Source organism: Peromyscus californicus, unplaced genomic scaffold, assembly GCF_007827085.1.
Source record: "Peromyscus californicus insignis strain IS unplaced genomic scaffold, ASM782708v3 Scaffold_3__1_contigs__length_106647218, whole genome shotgun sequence".
In the NCBI taxonomy this organism is placed as follows: Eukaryota; Metazoa; Chordata; class Mammalia; order Rodentia; family Cricetidae; genus Peromyscus; species Peromyscus californicus.
This window is the reverse complement of record NW_026294551.1, coordinates 55,481,399-55,503,096: the sequence shown is the minus strand read 5'-3', so window position 1 is coordinate 55,503,096 and position 21,698 is coordinate 55,481,399. Positions and strand designations below refer to the sequence as shown.

The following is a 21,698-nucleotide window of genomic DNA, read 5'->3' as shown; positions in this document are numbered from 1 at the left end:
GCTGCTCCCTTCTGTCTCCTTCATTCAGTTGGAACCTCCAACTTGCCTCTGCATGATCCAGAAAGCCCCATTCCTGTCTCGCTCTCTCCAAACCCTGTCCTCTCAAGAATCTCCAACAAAGAAAAGGTGCCCCCCCCAAAAAAAAATCCCAGTTCCCCACTCCTGGTGACTATTGCAGTTTCCTCCCCTGTTGCCCCCAGCAGTCCAAGTCCCTGTCAAAGCATTTCAGCTTTTGACCCACACTTGGGCACAAATCTGGCTTGTGGCAGACACATCCTCACCCGTTGCCTACAGCCTATATAATCTCCCTGCTTGAACTCGGGTGTGCAGCTTCTCCGACTTTGATCTCTGGGACTGGAGAACCCACCCAGGAGTTGCTTTGCTCAAATAAACCTGTTGTTATACTTTTTCAGTTCCACCTTGATCTGTCTTACTGTGTCAGCAGAGAAACCTATTATTGGGGTACAGAAAACTTGTTACCCTCCATCCTCATGTTCTACAGAGTATCTAAGGATGAACAGAGAAAGGAAAGTCCAGGTTGGCAGTGTTGAGTAAAGGCGACTCTGGATGGGGTACAACAGGAAGGAGCCTCCAAGGGTAGAGGGAGCAAGAAATCCAGCAGGGCAGATGTCCAAGTTAAGTAGGTAGACGTTGCACCACCCAGCCCAGTGGTGGTTTCCTTCTTCCAGCCTCACGGGCTTCCCAAAATCACCAATATGAGAATACTCGCACCCCACAGCTGGAGCCATCTCAGGAAATGCGAAAGGAAGTGTCTGCTGTGCCAGAGGGAGGTGGGGAAAAGAATGTGGTAGAGGAGAGACTATCAGTCCAAGGGTGGAGATTGCCTGGCATCCATACAGGGCAGCCTGAATTGGGGTCAGGGTTGTAAAAACCATGCATGAAGAACAGTTGAGGGAACCAGTCCTGTCTGGCCTCAAGATGAAGCCTGGGAAATGGGAGGTGATAGGAGCTTCACATCTTGACACAGATGCTCGTGAGGAATGAAAGTATTGCACATGGCTCTAGTCTAGAGTCTGGTATGGTCCATGGTCCAGCATCAATATCTGTGGGTGTTTGGAAACGCAGAATCACAGGCCCTTCCAAGATGTAGTGAGTGCCAGGGTACACCATCACCAAATCCCCAGGTGATTTGTGGACATATCAGATGTAAGAGGCACAGCTCTGGAGCACTTTCATTCAAGTTATGGTCTAGGACCAGAGTCCATCTCTGAACTGTTCAGTAATGTTCTTCTACAAGACATGAACAGAAACTGAGTGTTTGGAGGTTTTTAAAACAACTTGGCTTTGCTGTGGCATCCATGCCATGGTCAGGAGGCCTATCCATTGAGTGGAATACATTTCTAGTACTACAGGATGAGACACAGGCTAGGCTATCCCTTGTAGACTAACTCAGACTCAGGGGAGAAAATCCATCACTGCAGACATCTGAGTTCAAATCAGTGGCTCTCTATGTCCAGCGTGTCTCAGAATCCAAAAGAGAGCTGGCTAAAGCCCAGACTGTCCAACGCAGTTTCTGAGTCTCTAGTTCTGAGTTGGGACCTGAGAAGAACTTAGATTTCTAACAGACTTCCTCTTTAGGCAATGCTGACATTACTGATACAGGGACCACATGGGGAGAACCAGGGGTCTCAACCAGAAATCCAATCCCATGTGTATGCTACCATATCTGGTCAAATAGCTCCTATTTCAAAGGAATTTTTTTTAATTTCTGTTTTGTTTCCTACTGAAGTAAATACCAACATTTAGGACACAGATAAACCATAGGACCATAGTGTCTTCAATGTCTTTCAACAGGACATTGAGGAAGCCTGCTGTGAGCAGAACCTTGGGACACAGGGTAGATGCCTCCTTCCAATACTACTCTTCTAGCATTAGTTCAACCTGCCTCCAGTGAGTAAAGCTTCCCAGGGTGCAGTTCAGGAAAGAGAACAGGAAACCTTTTCTCCCTTCCTTTCTTGAACTATGAACAGCCTACTGCCAAGTGTCAGGGGAAGTATCAACCCCAACCCCTAATCCCCAACCCCAACCCCACCCCATTCTCTGAAACAGATGCCATGGAGGTTTCCATATCACTGAAGAGGCTGAGGATGTCAAGACTAAAGAGCTGAGAGGGAAATGGAATAAGTTCCTTAGCCACATAACAGGAAGCTTTTGTCAGAACATGATGCTGACATGGTTCTTCAAGGCTTCAGTTAATAGTTCTGTGGTTGATATGAATTTAGCTGCTACCCTGAGTTGTGGGGACTCAAGCCCTTGGCTTTCTAAACAATCTCAAACCTCTTACTCCCCAACAAGCACGTAGAGAGAGGTATGCCCTCTATCCCACATACTACAAGCTTACAAAAACGAGCTCTCCACTGGCCTAAGAAACAACATGTTTCCCCATTACCCTGGCATTATGGAACCCAGAGATGAAAATCTAGACATATGCTCTGCTCAGCAGTCAATCGCTAAGGTTACCATGAAGGGACACTTGGGGTTCTAGGAAAAAAAAATGGTGTAAGATACCTTGAGAGGTTCAAATTAGGACTGTCATATCTTGTAGCTTCAGACACCTGTGAGGGGAAAGCAATTAAGGAAAAAAAAAAATTCCAGTCTTAGTCGAGTGTTTCCAGAGAGCAACAGTGACAAGCAGGGTCATTTCATGAGGCTAGTACCATCCTGATGTCAACACAAAGTTACAGGTCTGTCTCAATCATAAGCTCAGACGCAACGGAATTCTAGAAAGCATGCAGGCCAGTACAATCCAGGACCATTTAGGAAGATAATATATCCTGAGGTAGACTGAGTAAATTTCAAAATTTTAAGTTTGACTCAACATTAGGAAACTTACTGGTAGGGCCTGGGGAGACATCTCAGTTGATACTGTGGAGGAATTTGAGTTTGTGTTCCAGAGCCCACGTTTAAACCAACAAGCAAACAAACAAACAAATAAAACACTGGGTGGGGAAGCACTTGCTTGTAATCCCAGTGCTGGGGAAACTGAGAGAGGCTGATCCATGGGGTTTGCTGGCCAGCCAGCCAGTTTAATCTACTTAAGAAAATATTATTTGGTAAAATTCAACAAGTAAGCCCAGTACAGTAAAGCATGGTTGCAAACCACAATACAGGAGGCTGAAAGTGAGAGGGAGGGGCATTGTAGGCCAGCCTGGCTACACATGCTGTCTCAAAACCCAAAATGTATAGTTCAACTACCACCCCACACCAAAGCAACAATGAAAAATACATATATATGTTATATATATAAAATAACACCTGGCATAGAATGCCCTCAATCATGCTAATTCAAACCGGGTATCATGGCTCATACCTATAATCCCAGCATTCCAGGAACTGCAGCAGGAGGATCACTGTGTGTTTGAGGCCAGCCTGCCTGTGTAGTAAGTTCCAAGACAGTCTAGACTACGGAGTGAAACCTCCTCTCAGTCAAAACAGCTCTTTTCTTGACCTTTAATTTTGTTCATTTTACTCATTTTTATTCTGGGGAGTCAGGGACACCTTTGTGAGATCAATGAATACTCCAGACTTCCAACAAGCATTTATGCACATACAGAAACACCGGTGTCCCTGAAGTTTCAAGACAATAGCCTCAGCTCCACTGGTCCTAACATACTAGGTTTAGCCACCCAACCCAATATATCAATTAAAGAATACTTAAAGGCGGGGGTTGGGGGTTGGGGGGTGGGGGGGTGGGGGGGTGGGAGGGGGAGGTGTAACCAAAAAAATGTACGCTCTAGAAAGAACAGGTAAGGAATCCAGTGACTACAAGTTAATCTTTGGGGTGCTGACAGGAGCATTAGGTCTCACAGAGGAAGGACCCCAGTACAGTACAAGAAGTGTACATGGGGAGTGATATGGATTCACAACACCCCTCCACAGTTGGGCGTGGTTGCGCATGCCTGGTGGGACCTAGTCACTTCCGCCTAGTCATTTCCAGGTCAAAACGTCTCGAGTGACCAGGACCCCGTGGCTCTGTGTGGTTGCGTAAAGCACGCAGCGCAACCATGTGATCTGCGTGGAATAGCCACATGGGCCTGTGTGCGCAGGCGCGGCCCAGCCTTTATAAGCCAGCGCCATGATTCCCGGCTCCATCTTTATTCAGGTGTCTTTTCCACAGGCCTGTGCACATCTGTCTCTCTCCCTTATCTTAATAAAACTCTTGTTAGTGGATTCTGTTGTGTTTCGTGACGTTTCCTTGCAGGGTAAGAGCGCCGCAAATAACCAACAGGGAGTCCATCAGGGAAGGCGCTGTAATGAGCCACTGTCCCCTCTGTTTCTGCAAAGTGGTTTGAAGAAGTTTTATTTGCTTAAAGGAACCAATCTGGTTCCCTTGAGATGACAGCTCCTGCTTGGGGGTGATCTCATCACGTGGTGATAATGCCACAAGACCCCAAAGTTCCAAAGAATAGCTGTGAGAACAGTGCCACAGCCAAGGTCTGCAGTGGAGTCTCTCCTGCCCTGGGGCCACTCCAGAGAGATTAGGACCCCTCTGAGCTGGACCCAAGCGGAACACGCTGGGATAAGTTGGAGTTCTTTTCAGGTTCACTCTAGCCCCAAGCACGGAGAAAGTTCGGGAGGTGTGAGTAGGAAGGAATGGACACAGACGGGGTGAACAAGATGGAAATAAATTCCGTATGAGAAACTTTTCAGTGCCTTCCCATCCTCGTTTGGTGCCAAGAACAAACTGGAAATTCCCAGAATATTTCTCTTTGTTTTTCCTCTTCAACATCTATGCCCTTCTCCAAACTCTTGGCATCTAACAAAAGCTACGAAAATCTGTTTTTAAATCATCTCCTTACTCCTGCCTGCTCTGGAAGATTCCAGAGAGAAAAACAGAGCAGGGAGCAGGTGTTGGGGGAAGGGGAAGTTCCGCCGGCATTCCAGTGTCTCCCCAGGAAAGAGGACAGACTTGGGGGTGGGGAGAAGGTCATCAGACACCCAGAGCACCTCACTAATGCCACTCAGGGATTACAGTTTCTGGAAAGGTGTGTGGAAGTGAGCTTGTTTGTTTCCACATTGACGCCTAGTCACTATAACCCCAAGGTCACCCTACTCTGCCGGAAGCCTTCCTTGACTCCACACAGAACAGAGGAAGGATCATAAAAGGTCCAGGATTTCGGTTTAAAGCTGTCCCTAAAGTTTACCCTACACTGAAAATTTTTGGCTGCCTTTGGAACTAAGGAATAAGCAAAATGATATATTCTAAATGGCTTTGCCTTTCCCTTGCCAAACAACCCAAGAGGTAGCAATCATAATGATGATGATAATAATAGCAGGGCTGGAGAGATGACTCAGCTCCTGTTGAAGTTGCAGAGGACACAAGTTCAGTTCCCAACACCCAGGTTGGGCAGCTTACAACCATCTGTAATTCTAGCTCTAGGGGATCTGTCTCCTTCTTCTAGTCTCTTAGTGTACCTGCACTCACACACACACACACACACACACACACACACACACACACACACACACACACACACAGAGAGAGAGAGAGAGAGAGAGAGAGAGAGAGAGAGAGACAAATAAATAATAAACTAAATCTTAATAATAGTAGCCAAATATGGCAGCAACATGCCTTTAATTTCAGCACTTGGGAGGCAGAGGCATGCAGACTTGTGTGAGTTCAAGGCCAGCCTGTCCTATATAGTGAATTTCAAGATAGCCAGAGGCTGCAAAGTGAAACCCCATTTTAATAATAATAATAATAATAACAATGATAATAATAATAAAGTGATATGACATGTTTACTGGGTGCTTGCTATGTTCATCCCATTCTAAACTTCTTATCCACCTACAGCCTTACACGGTAAATATAATGGAGCCCACTCTGTAGATACAGAAGCAGGTTAGAATTTGCTCAAAGCCAATTCTGTGGAAAGGAAGAGAGTCTGGATTTGCCCCTCAGGATGGAGCTTCAGAGCGTTTCATGACACTGGGAGGTAGAAAACCCCAACTCCGACAAAGGTCCTCACCGTGCTTTAGGACGCGTTGGGGCTAGAACTTTGGACTTCCAAGGGGCTCCTATTGGGGCAGCTGAAACCAGAGACCCCTAGCTCTTTTATTCAGAGGCCCAAGGAGTAGACTCTTTAGAGGCAGTCACTCTGGGCTTTGCCCCATCTGGTTCATGCCCAGCTGTGGATACGATGGGTTACGTGGGATCATATGAGGTCAGATCCCGTGCTGCAGACCTAGTCAGCCCTCCGGAGGCTCTCTAACCCGGCTCCACCACGGAGATCCCTAGGAGTACAGTTGCAGGCTCTGGGCTCAGGCAGACACATATGCAAGGACAGAATAGAATAAGAAGTGTCCACCCCAGCCCCCCACCCATCAATCACACATGTACCCAAGAGCCCCTTATTTCCTACAGACCACAATGGCTTTCCTTATCCAGCACAACAAAGGCTTTTCAGGGGAAGCCTGTACCATCATTTGCCAGCTATTTCCAGCCACTTGTAAGAATCCCTTTCATGACTGCTGGCTCCTGGCTGCACTGACAATGTGGGAAGGCTCTTCTGCAAGCTCTCCCCTCTGTTCCCCTGCTGCCAGGACACGTGCATCTCAGCACCCCGTCTCGCTCTCTCTGCTTTGCTCTCCCCTCTTCAAGCTTTCTTTTCAAGGTGAAGATTGATCTCTGCCCAGCGGGTGCTGGGAAGTTTCCTTAGATGAGGCTTTTATCTGCACCTGGCTCTGCGGGTGTTTTAATGGTGGCACTCTATGCAAGGATGCATCCCCTTCCTGACCACAGACTAGGAAAGTCCCTTTCAGACACATCGGTTCTGTCCATTCCAATGTCCACACATACTAACCCATCGGTCTGTCTGCTCTGGTGACTTTACCCTCTGCTGTGGTTTGGATGTAGTTTGTGTGTGTGTGTGTGTGTGTGTGTGTGTGTGTGTGTGTGTGTGTGTGTCTTCTGTGAGCATGTGTATATGTATGTGTGTGTATTCTATGTGTGTGTATGTTCTATGTGTGTGTGTTTATGTGTCTATGTATGTGTATGTCTGTGAGTGTGTGTCAGTATACGTGTGTGTGTGTATGTCTATGCATGTGTTTGTGTGTCTGTAAGGAATTTGGCCTAGTTAGCACCACAGTGAGTTGTTAAGCATTTACAAAGCAAGTTTAGCTTCCTTCGCTACTGCTCCCTTCCTCTGACACCTGCTGCCCTGCTCTACTGTGCATTAAGGGCCTGGAGTCCTTTGAGTCTTGAGTGTCCCCACAAAGGCTTGCACACCAGCCCTGATGCTTCTTGAAAAGTGGTGGAATGTTTAGAGGTAGAGCCTGGTGAGAGATTATAGGAATATGCCTGCCCGCCTGCCCCCCTGCCCGCCTGCCCGCCTGCCCTGAGGCTCTGATCCCTGTACTTTCTGGTCACCATGAGGTGTGCAGGCCTCTGCCCTATGCTCCTGCCATGATGTACTAACCCACTTCACCTTTAGGCAACCTTAGACTGAAACCTCTGAGATCGTGAGCCAAAGCAAGTCTTTTCCCCTTTAGCTGGTGAACTCAGGCATTTTGTCACAGTAATAGGCATTTGACTAACTCAGTGCCTCACCAGACACCAAACTCTTTAGACTTCCCAGCCACTAGGACTATGAGTCAAAATATCTTTTCTTTACAACTTATCCAACCTGCAGTGTTTTTGTTACTAGACAAAGAAAACAGACTGAGACACTCCCCTTGGGACAAGACCATCAACTCTATAAGAACAAGGACTCTGCTCTATACTACAGCCCTTGTCCCCAGGACAGTGCCAGCCCTAACAGCAGCTCAGTGAGGGCTTGCTGAGTGTGTGAAATCCTCATGTGTGAGGTCACCAGTACCTGCCTTGGGGCGACTAGGAAAGGCAAATAGATGAGGACTAGAAAGCACCTAAAACCAAGTGGGAAGAGGGATGACCCAGCAAACATCAGCTCCCACCACCATCATTATCTGTGCGATAAACCCAGCCCGTGCTAACCAAGAGCCCAGGAAGGACAGAGCCCAGCACGTGAGGCAGTGTGACAAGCGGCTATGCAGAGGCTGGGATGAGGGACTGGGGGCTCCCAGAGATCAAAGCAACTGTCCCTGTGGGGAGTGAGTTTGGGAAGCCCCCCACCCCAGTCTTGAGTTGAGTGGGAGTTTGCCAGCTAAGCAGCAGTACAGAGCACTTTGGGCATGTGGCTGAGGTGCAGAGAAGGAGGCAGAGGTGAGGTTGGAGGGGGGAGGGATAACTTTGAGCCTAACTGTTCAAGAGTCAATATCTGCTCCTTAAAGTATTATTAAAATGGAATAAAAGAAGTATGCTCATGGTCTGTTTAGGTGTCTCAAAATATCCATAAGCCAGCCTTTCCCCTTCCTGAACCGACTTCAAGGCCCAATTGCATTTCCTTTCATCAGAACCAGGCCTGGAAATTCATAAGGGAATTACCACCTTTTCCAAGATCATTCTCCAAAAACTGGTGCTTTTTTTTAGTATTTTTATTTATGTGTTGACACGGCAGGGTTAAGAACTAAAGGGAAGAAGAGTAATAATCGTAGTCAAAGATCTCCTGCTCCCAATCCACCAAGCTTCTGCCTTTCAGATTAACAACTCCTGAACACAAAGACTTGGTAAGTCTTTCAAGAAACAGTGAATGAGCTACTCCTACCTTCTAAACTGTTATAGCCTTTGGAAATAAACACTAAACAAGACAGCAAGAAAGCCATGCTTTAGGGATGATTCCAGGCGAAGGTAATTTTCAATTTACTACTTATACAACTGCTGGCAAGAGACACTTAGTCATGAGAATAAGATTTCCTATAAAGGAATTTCATACATTGACACTCAAGGCAAAACAAGGATGTATCTTAGTGGTAAGAACCTGCCTGGCATGCACAAGGCCCTGGGTTTGAGCCCAGCACCACAAAACAAACAAGCAAAACCTCTCAAGCCAAGAGGTGTTTGGTGAGAAGAAAGGAGAGGATCTCAAGGAGCTGATTACATTGTATCTCTGTAGGAAGGAAACAGGGAACAATGGATGTTTGTACTCTCTGACTCACTCTCCTTTTTATACAGTCCAGGATCTCATCCAAGGGAATGATGCCACCCACAGTGGGCAGGTCTTCTCATCTCAATTGACCTGATCAAGACAACATCTCAGAGTCATGTCTATAGGCTCATCTCCCAGGTGATTCTTGAGCTCATCAAGTTGACAATTAAGATTTGCCATCACAGGCAGCATCTCAACCCGTCTTCTACACAAGAAAGAAAAGTCTTCCTAGAAGCCCCTAACAGGCTTCCCCTCATTCTCATTGACCTCATTCAAATTACATGACTGCATCTAATGCAAAGGAGGCTGGGAAATTCTGTACTTTGATTTCAGTCTTCCATAATCAGAGACTGTAAAGGAGAAAGAAATGAGTCAAAATGCCTTGTGGAGACAGTGTCTGGCAGAAAAGCTTGTAACTACACATGACATAAGGCTGAAGGTTGCTCAAGCCATCTTAAGCTGGGAAATCTTAAAAAAAAGAAAAAAAGAGAGAGAGAGAGAGAGAAATAGTACACTTCAAGCTGAGCCTAAACATTGTGTTCTGGATCCCAGCTGGGCCAATTTGGGGAAACCCAAGGCTGGAAAGTCCCGCTGCCGGAGAAAGGCACACAGGCTCAGCTGTGTGACTCCAGGCTCTGCGCACTGCTCGACAGTCGGTACCAGGAAGGAAGGTAGCAAGTATTCTGCTATCGTAAGGCAGAAGTGGGGACCATTGGGTTAATACTTCCGTTTCTTCTGCTGTTAGAGATTCAAATCAAGTCTCCCTCTCGGCCATCAAAGGGAGAACATTGACCTTGGGCACATTCTGTCTGGAGTACAGATGGGGCTAAGGAGTAAAGTGCACTTTCCAGCCAAGCCCCGTCCTTTTCCCCTAACCAGCTGAACTCACTCCTCAACTCTTACATAACCGCCTGCTCCCACTGTCATTATGAGTCAAAATGTCTCAGTTGAGCCAGTTCATGGGGCTTTGGTCTCCCACACATAGGAAGTTGGAAAGTGACACTCTAGTCCAAACATAAGTTTGGCATCACATAGTAAAAAGGAAAAGAGGAAAAAACCCAAACAAAATTCTCTGTGTCTCTGCCCATGTGTTTGTGGGAAAACAAACCCACACAAAATGTCAAAAGGCCACACTGGTCTGATTACATTCTAAGCCCAGGCCTATCCTTATAGTATTGAACACATTTAGATATTTTACATCAGCAAGTAGTTTTTCATTCCCACGTGCTTGTCTTTCATGGAGACAAGTTAAATTAAGTTGTTCTGTGAAGAGAATACACTTCATCATCATGCTTGCAGTGTTTGGAAACAATCTTGGTAAATGAGTCCTGACCTTGGCAAGCTGAGACTATTTCTATCTATTCACCTAACCACCTGCCTACTCATCTACCTATGCACCTGTCTGTCTGTCTATCCATCTATCCACCCACCCATTTGTCAATCTATCTACTCACCAATCTATTAACCCACCTACCCACTATTCATCTACCCATCCACCCATCCATCCATGCCTTTTCCCACCACTCTGCTTTTCCATTCACCTATCCAGACAGCCAACTATCCTTCTAACAAAACAGTCACTCATCCATATATTTCTTCATAAATCCATACCTACCATCCACCTATTTATATAGCCATCCATTCATGTAACAATCGTGTTTTGATCTTTTGAGGGCTTCTCTATTCTTGTTTCTTCTTTGCCTACAAATAATGTGCTTTTTCCTTTTTTTTCTATTTTGTTTTTGAGACAGGATCTCATATGTGGTCTTGGCTGACCTAGAACTCACTATGTAGACCAGGCTAGCCTCCGACGTACAGAGATTGACCTGCCCTCTGCCTCCTGAGTGATGGATTAAAGGCATGTGTCACCATGCCCTCCCACTTACTTCTTAGGTCTGTTTTTCACAGGGAATGCCCTTCCCCCACTGATCTCTATGATCCACATTGAACTCTTTTTCAGAGGTCCTCCGTGGACCCTCCTTTGAGACAGCAGGGCCATACTCCGCTTTAATTCTTATGCTTTATGTCCCTCTTTTATGGTATAATAAATTGCTGCCTTCTGCATCTCTTCAATCATGTTGCATTGCTCTCGTCTCTTGTGATTGAAATATTCTGCAGTATTTCTTATCTCTCCGAGTAAATTGCAAACTTTGTGAGATGAGAGTCTGGTTTTCAGTCCTTTGCAACCTCCCTCCACAGCTGGTATCTTACCTAATAGTCTGCAAATTTTAGGCACTCAGCAAATGTACTGCATTGATTGGATACACAGTCTTCATACGTGATGTGGGGATAATATTGGCATTCTAGGAGTAGTGTGAGATTGGATACGAAAGAGCTTGACAAACAGCAAAGTCCTGAAGACATTATTATTATTAATAGCATCGCTTTATTTTAGTATGAGTAAATACAGTGACTAGCCATAAGTTACCTACAACCCAAATGAATAAGGAAATATTCAGTGAGTAACTTGTTAGTACTTACAGGATCTTTACATCCCATACAAGGCAGAGGAGCTACAAGGACAGTGTGTATTTAATCCCTGTCTTTAGGGAGCCCATGTTTCAGCAACAAGACAGAGGTATAAGCACTTGTGATTGTACCTGATTCTGCAGAGGCACCCCAATACAGACATAAGATGTTCAGAAGCACTTAGACATTCTTTGATTCTGCCTGCAAGGACCAGGGAAGAATTCACTGAAAAATTGTCACTTGAGTAGAGCTTGAGAGATGAATAGAAGTATAGCAGATGGAGAAAGGATAAAAAACATGCTACAAAAGAAACAGCATGGATGTGCTGGCTGTGTAGAGAAAATGAAGTAGGGTTGTCTGACAGCAACTTAAGGTACCAAGTGGGGAGAAACAGACAGCCGATGCTGAGCATTTGGGCCTGGTCCATGAACACAAGTGTATCAAGAGCTCTCTGAACCATGTAAAGGACTGTGACCTTGGTTCCAGTGACTGCAAAACCACAGAGGAAGAAAAATGATTAGATTTGTATTTCAGCTAAATGACTACCAGGACCATTGCTTTCCTTCAAGTAGCTGCAACTCATTAAGGTTGGCTTTGGGATGGGCATATTGTCCCAGTGTGGGAGGGCAACTCCCATCTTTTCCCAGGGTACTCTTGAGGAGAGAGGGATAAGAAATATCTAGATAGAAAGATAGTGTGGAGAAGACAGACAGAAACACAGGATAGCTTCGGGAGGACCGGAGTCAATACCACTGGTCCCATCTGTCTCTTCAAAAGGGCTTTTTTATAGGAATGTCAAGGGGCGGGGCAAAAGGCCTTCCGCATCACAGCCAAGTGCAGACCCTTCCAAATACCTGGTAACCACACACGTGGTCAAGCCATACCCTAATGCAGCCCTGCTGGGTAAAGCAAGCTCAGATCTCACTAGGGAACCTCTGTGGGCCTCCACATCCCAGCACTTGGGGCACTGAAGCCAATGGATCACACTGAGACCAAGGCTAGTCAGAAATATACAACAAAACCCTGTCTACAAACAAACAACTGATTTCAGTGATGTGGACACCGGATTATTTCCCTGAAGTGGGAGTTTGGGGAGGCAGGCTCTGGTACAGCATCTTGCTGGTCCCTCAGAAGCTTGTGAGCCTTCCACATCTCCACTCTGCAAACAGTTGCTGGCATTATTCTTGAGTGGTTTCATGATGGCAGTTCCAGTGACACAGCCAAACACAAACAAATTCCAAAGCATTTCCCATCCCCTCAACCCATCACATCTCATTGGCTCACATAACCCTGTGATAAGATGCAGGCATTTACCATGGCTTGTCTTGAGCAGGCCGGAGACAGGAGACCATCTGAGAAGATTCTGAAGATTAGTGGCATAGAGCAATAGTATCAAGACCTGAGATGTGTCTGTAGACATGAAGAAGGAGGGGATTTAAGACTCATCTTGTCGGTGTAAAGAGACTTGGCCTTTCATGTTCCATAGAAGAGAAACCAGGAGTGATTCCAAAAGAGAGTGGTACTCTAAGCTTTAGATTTTGAGTAACAGGGTGATGAGTGTCTCCCTGCTGGAGATGAGTGTTTGAGCGGTCATGTGGCATGGTTCCAAGGTCTACCTGACAAAGACAGAAAACATGAGGAAGGAATTTGCCCATCATCATCATCCTTTCTCAAAGTCAGTAAGGAGAATATCATGTCACCTGTTCCTCATCACTTACAGGCTGAGACACTCAATGGGTTTTGGAATCCTCATTCATGAGATGGGCATGATGCCTAGCTTGGAGGTCATTATGACAAAGAGTAAGCAAAGTGTCTGGTGTAGACGGGGTATTGTAGAATTATAAGGAAGTCTGGGGTCCTCACCATAGTTCAGTCACTTACTATTATCTAATCTCAGTCCGATTACTTCAACCAGCTGAACCTATCAAATGGGAGCAATACCCACTCTGTACCTATCAAATGGGAGCAATATCCACTCTGTACCTATCAAATGGGAGCAATACCCACTATGTACCTATCAAATGGGAGCAATACCCACTCACAGGGTAATGGGGAGAACTAGATGTGCCTAGCGCTGGAGTGGAATGCGGCTGCTGGTGCTAGCCATGCGAGAGTCCTCTTCTAGAGGAGTAGAAGACTCCAGGTACTCCTCCCTTCTCACTGGAAGCTGAGGCATAGCAGTTGCCTAGACTCAGTCCATCAGATATGCATGTGCTCAGGCTGTGACTAAGGATGAGAAGGATAGCTGGGGCATGAAAGGTGGCAAGGATACTTTTAGGAGCCCTAGTGATGTTTCAGGAGCCACGGCCATCTTAGTGACCGCCTCAAAGTCCAGTGTCCAGGACAAAGGGGTTGGTGGTATACACTCTTGGTCTCTGAATTTAATGGCATAGGCCACAACAAGTTCTACGGACTGATGTATGCTGCTCATTGACCACAAAACACCATTTCGTTCCTACCTGCTCACTTTACCTAAGTATCCAAACTTTCTGAAAAATCTACACGCTACCCCTTCACATAGAGATTTTTTTTAAAAAAACTGCTTTAATCAGCATCAGTAATTTTCTGGGTTTATGACTGAGATTCTAACTGCCAAAGTACCAACCCAAACGCCCACGGTTATTGACCATTAAGAGTGGTTTCCTACTTCTGTTGTCTCCTTGTCCCCAGTTTCTTCTCTTCCACCCAAGTTTTATCCTAACTAGTGGTGTCTGATGGGAACATTCTAGTTTATGAATAAATGTGGGAGTGAGGAAGAGGCAGTGAAACCTCAGAAGCAGAAGTGGAGGACCAGAGAGACTGAATGAATTGTTTGCACAGTGTACTAGTTACTGTTACATCGCTATGACAAGCATGCCTTGAGAACAATTCGAGGGAGGAAGGACTTGTTTGGTGCACAGTTTTGGAGGCTTCAGTCCATAGTCACTGGGACCCATGTTTCAGGGACTATTGTGAGGCAGAGAGTCGTGGCAGCAGGAACACGCGGCAGGATGTGCACATCATGACAAATAGGAAGGAGAAAGAGGCAACTAAAAGGGTACAGGGTAAGATATCATCCCCAAAGATGCAGCTCTAGTGACCCACCTCCTCCAGTTAGGCAAGAAGCTCTACCGCTTCCCAATAATTTATTTGAATTTTGAATCTATCCATCGGTTAAATAGTTCATCACATCAGAACCTTAATAATCTGATTGACTCTGGAAACTCCATCACAGACGCACACAGACATGTTATTTACTAATCTCACAGGCATTTCTCAATCCAATCAAGGTAGTAAGTGACATTAACTACCTCTCATGGTAACCACCCTTTGGGGTTCACAAACCGATGGGCCCCAGAGACCTGACTAAACTCTGAGAAGAGTTAGAATATGAAGACATGTACTAGTTCATGAAAGTTTTTTTCTGGCTCATGGGTACTGTGCCAGAATAGGCACAGGAGAGCTTTGAGACATATTCTTGGAGCTCTTAGAAGAACATTGACACCACCATCCAAAAAACACTCTAGTGTGACTCAGAGGGAGAAAATTCTGTGGTCCTTAGTAACCCAGAAGTCATTTAGTCTGTATGTTCCCTCCCTCAAGTCCCATATAGATCCCTCCCAAAAGCAGCCCAGCAGTTGTCCATCATCAGCTGCTCAGCTCTTGCTTCATCCTTTGGAGATAAAAGCAATGCTCAGCTCCAGAGAACAAGGTGGTGATATCACAGCTTTTGTTGTTTCTGGACCCAGAGCTCATGTGTTCGCCCTCTTCCTCTTCCTTTTCCTCCTCCTCTTTCCTCCCACCCTGGTAAAGTTGGCATATTTCCCCTTACCCAAGCCAGAGCCTTCAGTTTTGTTCTACAAACTTTGGCTTTTGGATGGAGTGATACCATGACCTTTAAAAGCAGGCAGGACCAGATGAGTCCAACATCTACATCCTACTGAGTGGTTCCTACTGCCTAGACTCCTAGACATCCCTTGTTCTGTCATTTTCCATGTCTGGTTCCTTTGACTTACCTCTATGGGGCAACCCAAATCCTCCAATATTTTTTCTGCATGTACATACCCAATGGAATCTGTTTAGCTCACAGTGGTGATGGTGATGCTATTACTAATTATCAGGGAGTTCTCTTATCCAAAGTCTCTCTCTCTCTCTCTCTCTCTCTCTCTCTCTCTCTCTCTCTCTCTCTCTCTCTCTCTCTCTCTCTCCATTCCATTTTCACTGTGTCCTGGAGCGATGTTAACATTCTCCATTTTACAGCCATTCAGACATTGAGTGAAACATATTTTCCACTGGTTGTCTTTAAAAGAAATAAATAGCCCTGACTTCTCAAGAATTCTTTACAGACATAGTTTCCAAGTTCATCAACATCTTAGTGTCCTGCTTCAGAACATTAAAGTGTGACCACTGCCCCAACACAAGATGCACATGAAGAGACCCATCTCTCCCAAGTCTCCCATCTCATATTTTAATAAATGATCACTCCTTCACATGCTGTATTGTATTAGTATATTATCAACTCAAACTAATTTTTGAAAGCTTAATGCTACTTCTTTAGAAGTAGCATAGTAATAATAAGCAATATATAATCTTTGTAGAAAATTGGAAAATATAAATTAAAAAAAGATAAATAAAAACTGTGACACCCCATCTCAAAGTGATAATTGCTATGATCATATGTTTGTAAAATCCAGACTATTTTATGTGCTTAGTTCTGTTGTCTTTTATACTGACAGTATAATATTCCAATACATATAGTTAATTAGTATTCTCTGGATGTGCAATTTGGTTATTAGAAGATTTTTTAATATTATCACTTTTTGCTATCACAAACAATGACTTGATAACCATTCTACACATGTATCTGTGCATACTTGCTTAACAGTTTCTTAATAACCTATGTACAGTATAGAGCCAAATATTTGTTTTCAAGTTAGCTACAGTTAGTGCACACCTGTAATCCTAACACTTAAGCTGAAGCTGGAGAATTTTGAGTTCAAGGCCAGTCTGGGTTGCATGAAAAGACTCTCTGCCTCAAAAACAAATGTGTGTGTGTGTGTATGTGTGTGTGTGTGTGTGTGTGTGTGTGTGTGTGTGTGTGTGTGTGTGTGTGTTTTAATGTAACATTTAACTATGTATTAACAAGTTATCTTCAGAAACCAAATTTCAGGTCTAGCATAAGGTTATAAAAGGTCTAAGATTACCAGAATTTTCTAATGAGATTTTGTACCTCCAGCTGTCCCTCTCCTATAATTGGTTTTAAAGCCAGGTTTTTCTTTTCTCCCCAATGCCAGAAATTAAACCCAGGGTAAGAGTACACTAGGCAAGCATTCTACCACTGAAGCATGGTAACTGGTTTTAAACTAAATAGGAGACTTTCATCTTGTCTATGTGGCTCCAGTCCCTCATTGCACCTGTTGATATTATTATATTTATGGTTCAACCATGTATATAATTACACATACTTTCTGGTCTTCTATCATCTTCAACTTTGGCCAGTGACACTGTCATATGTTCATGAAAATTATAAACACCACCATTGAGCAGAACAAAGCCAAGCCTACTAGGCATACCCTCCATCTGAGTGATCGCCATCTGAAAACCCATCTACCATCTCTGGTGACATCTCCACCAGCCCATCTCAAGAACCCTCCATCCTGCCCACATCCAATAGTGAATGAGGCAATGGCTGGCATTGTACTTAACTCCTACGACAGCCAATAATGGCTCTGACTGGCCAACACATAGGTTGGGCTAGTAGTTAAATAGTGTACCCCCTACCCTAATGAAACAAATGGCAAGAGCTATCATATATGTGTCATTTTTGTTTTTTTAGGAAAGAAGATGTCTCAGTAGAGCTGAAGTCCAACTCCTACCTCCCTCCACCTCCAAAGAAAACATTCCTTTTCATGTTATACTTTTGGTACACTTGAATGCGTTCATAAATAATATGCAGCACAACTAATCTTATAAGTACACACCAGTAACCTTAGCATTTGGAAAGCTGAGTCAGGAGGATTGTGAGTTTGACAATCTGGACTATAAAGCAAGACCCTGTCTAAAAAGAACCAAAGATGATGATAATGAAAAGATAATAATAGTATATGTCACTGGGTTTTGCATTTGAAAATTTTACATAAGTGTGTCATCATCACTTTCTCAATATTGTTGGTTTGGGGGAGCATCCATCATGGTGCATTGTTGTTGTTTGTTTTTTCTTCTTTTTGGGGTGCCCGCCACCCAACTCCTGAGTAAACCACAGATGGAGGCTTATTCTTACTTATGAATGCTCAGCCTTAACTCAACTTGTTTCTTGCCAGCTCTCCTTAACTTAAATTATCCCATCTACCTTTTGTCTCTGGGCTTTTATCATTCTCTTACTTGTGTAAATCTTACTCTTACTCATGGCTTGCTGTGTAGCTGGGTGGCTGGCCCCTGGAGTCCTCCTCCACTGGCTGCTTCTTCCTCCTTCTTAAAAACCCTTGTCCACCTGGCTCCTCCCTACCACTTTCTGTCAGCTAGTTGCTGACTCATCCTCCTGATCTCAAGTGAATTTTATTTAATCAAACACATCTTTGCCTCATTAAACAAATGTTCCAGAGCATAAACAAAAGTAACACACCTTAAAATAATATTTTGCAACAGTGTATATAGGTCTAATCCATTCATTTTAACAGCTTTATAACATTCTACTTTAAAACTCCCTGATGAAAGAGATATTTCCAGAGAGCACAGCAATAAGTCTTCCCAAGTTCCTTATACATATAGTCATTGTCAGGGATTCCTAGAAAATAGGCACATAGTGTGACTTCTGGACCACAAGATACATACATCAACTTCACGTGACTCTCTTGCTCTACAAGACTGTCCACCAGTGCTATTAACCACTAAGCTATCTCTTCAGCTCTTGATCATGGTGTTTTTTTAAATACTAAAGACTTAATATTTGATATTATACATTTGCTATGTGATGTCTTTCTGTACACTGTGAACATGTGTTGCTCTGATTGGTTGGTAAATAAAGCTGCATTGGCCTATGGTAGGGCAGAATAAGGTTAGGCAGGACATTTGAACTGAAGAGATGGAAGAAGAAAGGAGAGTGAGGGGAGATGCCAACCTGTTGCTGAAGGAGCAACAAGATGTTCCAGACTAGTAACACCATGGCCACATGGCAACATATAGATTAATAAAAATGGGTTGAGTTAAGTTATAAGAGCTAGCTAACAAGAAGCCTGACCCATAGGCCATACAGTTTGTAAATAATATAAGCCTCTGTGTGTTTACTTGGGACCAAGCAGCTGTGGGATACAGGTGGGAGAGATTCATCCTGACCACAGGGCTGGGTTATGTGTGTGTGTGCGCACTTATGTGGGTACCCTCAGAAACCAGGAAGGGGAAGTAGATCCCCTAGATCTGGAGCTCACCTGACATGAGGGCTGGGAACTGAACTCAGGTCTGGAAGAGCAAGCAGAGCTCTTAACTCCTGGGCTGGAGCTCCAGCCCCTATTGTAAGCTCTTTTACCTGATCTACGGAATCTCTTAGTACCATAGTATAAAGATGTCTTCTTGTTTGTCCTTAAATAGTTTAAATTTAATCATTTTATTTTTAATTATTTAATCAATCTAGAAGCAGTAATTGAATTGATTTAAATAAAACCCCTCTCCTAGCACTCTTGTTTACAATTTACTTTTAAATTAATTTGTTATGATTTTTGTCTGTTTGTTTTTTGAGGTGTGTAGTAGTATTTGCTCTGCCTATGACCTTGAGCTATAGAGCCTGAAGGAACACTGCTTCCTGCTGTCATACATGACCTCTTAAAAGGTAAGGGAGAAGGGTCATGAATCCCTTCTCCCTGCTGCCTGCTTCCTGGTATGATTGAACTGCTAGGTGGGTTCACTCTCAGTCAGATCAGAGGATTAATTCAGCTGTCTACTCCATTCTGTATTTGTGAGTGTATTTCCTTAATTTACCCTAATAAATTTCCCTAGTACTCCTTAATGGATAAAACAATAACCCTCCAGAGCAATCTTAATGCCATTCAGATAATTTCTAAGGAAGAAAGATCACCACTAATTGATAAAATAAAGTCTTGGGAGTCATATGTTTCAGATGAACATAAAAAATGTATGATTCCATGAAATCTCTAGAATCCTTTACAACAGAGGATGTTCAAATACTGAAACAGGTGGTAGTTAATTGATTTCAAGCTCGGGAGGAGTCTCTCAGTAAGGATAATAAAGAAACTAATAAGCAGAAGGGTAAAGCCATACAAGTCATAACATTGCCAGGTGACTCTTATAAAATGGCTTATCCTGTCACCATCCATGAGAAGCCAACAGATGACACACATCGTGAAGAATATATAGAATATATCTGACAACCTATTCATATGAGGGATCTAAAATACATTAAGGAGGCTGTAGATACATATGGTATATATTCAACATATATAAAACAGATGTTAAATATGTGGTCTTCTAGAAATAGAATTATACCAGATGACTGGAATCAGTTAATCTCAGCTGTGTTAGAATATAGCCAGCAGTTACAATGGAAAAGCTGGTTGAGAGAAGAAGCTAAGACCCTTGAGCAGCAAGGTAAAATTTGAGATTTTGAGATCTCCCAAGATCAAATTCTTGATGAGGACCATTTTGCTGGTATAAATGTACAAGCTACCTTTGATAAGCATACATTATCCTATGCCATACAGCAGCTTTAAATGCCTGGGGGGAAATTCTAGAACCAGGGAAACCAGCTGATCTATATATGAAGGTTTTCCAAGGGTCAAAGGAACATTTACTCAAAGACTGACCAAGGCTATTAACAATGCAGTATCAGACCAAGAATTAAGACAAGTATTAACTCAATCTTTAGCTTTTGATAATGCTAATACAGGATTCAAAAGAATACTTACACTTTTAAAGGTCAGGTCAGCACCTTTGGAGAAACGGATTCAACATACAAATAGTGTTGAATCTCTTAACTATGGCTTGGATAGGAGAGGCAATTTCCAAAGGTGGAAGGAGTCATCAAGGTAACAGATGTTTTAACTGTGGTACACCAGGTCATATAAGAAGAAATTGTACACAGGGTGCTCCTAGAAGCAATGCTTCTTCTAGAAATAACCCAAACAGGAGACCCCAACATTTTGGATTATGCAGAAGATGCAAAGGCCAACATTGGACCAATGAATATGGATCAACAAGAGATATACAAGGCAATCCTTTACCAGTGGGAAATGCCTCTGGGGACCTCTCACAGGCCCCCAAATTGAATGTGGTTCAAATATTTACAATCACTGTAGAGGAAATTCCTCCCCAGGACAATTAAATAACCCAGTGCCTAATGTAAAGAATAATACTGCACTGGATGATAGAACAACTTTGTTAGATGGATCAAAAATTCCAAACCACCATAAAACAAATGTTCTGGTAGACTTCCATAAATGAACAAAGACCAAAGCTTAGCGTGCCAGTTAACAAAATTGTCCTGGAAGGACTGGTGGACCCAGATGCAGATGTGACTATAATTACATCAAAGTCATGGCATCCAAATTGTCCTCTTCAAGAGGTAGATGTCCAATTTCTAGGGATTGGAGCCCTATCTCAGGTAAAACAAAGTTCGAGATGGGTTGAATGTATAGGGCCAGAAGGACAAAGAGGAAGGCTGAAGTCATATGGGGTAAATGTAGCAGTGAATCTTTGGAGCTAAGATCTGTTACAGCAATGGAATACCCAGATTAAAATTCCTCCAATCTCAAAAGTAGACTATAGACCAATTCATGTTTCTGGGAATAATATTATATATATAATATTATATGATACTATAAAAAACAGCCACCAACCATTCAGGCTGTGTATATACAGAGCACAACTGCCATTGAACTTTCAGTGCCAATGGCCCTACCTTTAAAATGGCTAACTGATAAACCTGTCTGGGTTGGACAATGGTCTATGATATAAGAGAAACTACAAGCTTTAGAACAGCTGGTTCAGGAGCAGTTAAATACTCAACACATTGAAGAATCAACCAAACCTTGGAATTCTCCTGTATTTGTTATTAAAAAGAAATCTGGTAAATGGAGAATGCTGACAGATCTGAGGACCATTAATAAAGTAATTCAGCCTATGGGCTCCCTACAGAATGGGATGCCCTTGCCCTCTCTGTTACCCAAAGAATGAACTATTATAGTTATTGACTTAAAAGACTGTTTCTTTACCATA

At 43.7% G+C, this 21,698-nt stretch overlaps 1 long non-coding RNA gene across 2 annotated transcripts in view; it reads right to left on the bottom strand.

Annotated features, from left to right (window-relative positions):
- LOC128122462 (uncharacterized) overlaps positions 1-21,698 on the bottom strand; it is a 72,069-nt gene that overhangs the window by 28,621 nt on the left and 21,750 nt on the right. The window lies entirely within an intron of this gene.